The sequence below is a fragment of the Centruroides sculpturatus genome, unplaced genomic scaffold (assembly GCF_000671375.1).
Source record: "Centruroides sculpturatus isolate CEXI.00-Female unplaced genomic scaffold, Cexi_2.0 scaffold67, whole genome shotgun sequence".
Classification (NCBI taxonomy): domain Eukaryota; kingdom Metazoa; phylum Arthropoda; class Arachnida; order Scorpiones; family Buthidae; genus Centruroides; species Centruroides sculpturatus.
In genome coordinates this window covers 790423-792560 of record NW_019384305.1, presented here as the reverse complement: position 1 = coordinate 792560, position 2138 = coordinate 790423, and the positions used below count along the sequence as shown (strand labels likewise).

At 25.6% G+C, this 2138-nt stretch overlaps 1 protein-coding gene across 2 annotated transcripts in view; it reads right to left on the bottom strand.

Moving 5' to 3' along the window:
• LOC111618824 (regulator of G-protein signaling 17-like) overlaps positions 1–1046 on the bottom strand; it is a 42086-nt gene extending 41040 nt beyond the window's left edge. For both annotated transcript variants that reach the window (XM_023360412.1, XM_023360429.1), the window contains exon 1: positions 793–1046. The gene's annotated coding sequence lies outside the window, so the exon portion shown is untranslated. The remainder of the gene's footprint in view (positions 1–792) is intronic.
• Between the last annotated feature and the right edge of the window lie 1092 nt (positions 1047–2138).

Sequence of the window (2138 nt, the reverse complement as noted above, 5' to 3'; positions counted from 1 at the left end):
TAATATTATTACAAACTTAATTATTGATTAATTCGTTTTATAAAATTTGGATATAAATATAATTTTTTTTTCCCTAATAAAAATTTATATATTGGATAAAGTTTAATCCCTTATTTAATATAAATAATATTAATTCGGTTTAATTTCATTTTAAATAAGCAATTAATATAATAATAATATAAATGAATTATGTTAATGATAAAGGTTTAATTATAAATCACAGTAACTTTAATTTAATAGCTACAAATTAGAAAAAAAAATAATAATCGATAATAGTTAAGAAAAAAAAATGATCCCTGTAAAATTATCATTTTTTAAATACGATTCTATAGTTTAAATTTCTTCCGTTTTATCTACATTAAAGGCGAATTCTTACACCAAAGCTGACAATAAAATTATCGTTTACCTCCCCCGTTTCACCTGTCCAATATTTATCCACCCCTACAGTCTAACAATGGATATTCCCCTTCGAGCAATCGATGGTTGTTTAATATACGTAATTCCTTGTAGTTGAGGCTATTTCTCTTTTATCTCGCAAACTTTTACCAATGTCGTACGGCAAACAAGCAAACGCAGGCAGCCATCTTGGCTCGGACAGTCCAGTCTTTCTAGGAAATGTCAAAAATTGGTGAAACACTCCCTTCCCTTTAATTCATAAATTTCATATAAACGGTTCGATATATACGTCGGGAAAAGATATAAGTATATAGATGTGTGTATATGTATATATAATATATTATAAAACCGTATTGGTTTATGTAATGTAAAAAAATTAAGAGTGTGTAAACTTACCTTCAGACTTTATCCATAATTTTCTATGTTATATCCGAAAATTCTTATCCCAACGTTGAGATAAGGAACAAACATTCCTAAGTAGGCGTTTTTAGGCCAGAATGTCTACGTCTACTAACAATCATATCGCATTAAATACACATATCTGACGATATTATCTCATTTGGTTAATTCTAACGCCCACTAATCAAGCTAGGAGTTGTATTAATCTAACGTTAGTCGTGTTTCCATTGTCACTGGAGTCTAAACTGGCTCTCTTTCTAAATGGGTTGTGGCTTGACATCATAGTTGCTACGGAAACGGTAGAGGTTCATTGCGATTTTAGGATGACAGGGGTGAGTGGAAGTTATCTGGGATGGGAAAAAGAGGAAATTTCATTCTCGCAAAATAGGGTAGCTTTGTAATTGCTTTAATCTTGCCTGTAATTAAATAACTTATTTCTTATCATTCGCGATATCTTGAAAAAAAAAATTGTATATAAAAAAGGCAAACGATGAGCCTAACAATTTTTAAATTTAATATATTAATATATGAATTATAATGAGTTACGTTAATTTTAACAACCTGTAAAAGTAGCTTCACTGCAATACTCTACTGATTGATGGAGAAGATGAAAATACCGAATGCTTCTAGTTTATTACGTCATTTATTAATTATTCAAATAATTATATCATCGTTTCATACTGTAAAGTTATATAATATTTAATAATGCCTTTCTATACACTTTCGATTGGTTAAAATTGATTAAAATTGAATAAAATAAATAGATAAATGAGTGTATCAAGTATAAAAAAAAATAAAATAACCAAAAATCAATAAATTTATATATAAATAGCCATAGAACTTAATATGTTAGTTACGATTATAATGTTTATAATTTTTTTCCGTTCAGTTTAACATTATTAATTTAAAATTAAGTTAAAAGTGTTAAATATAAGCGATCATTTCCAAGTAAATTCCTAAAGAATAATATATATATATATATATAGGCCGTATATATATATATATATCAATTAAAACGTTCTTTGTGATAATTTGTAGCACCTTTTGAATATATTTTAATAAAAAAATTAGATATCCTCATATAACGGGAAAATATATAATAAAAAATAGAAGGGTATCAAAAATTTTATATTAAAAATACGCTTATGTGAATTGATAGAGTGAAAGGATTGAACGGTCATCAATTTATATTTTCATATAAATTGACAGGTTAAAAATTTAAGTGAGATTTAATAAAATAAAATAAAAATTTATCAGTTTATAATATTATTATTTATATATTTTCTTTACTTAATAAAATGAAGAATTAAGTGTATTAAAAATTAAATAAACATCTTAAATTA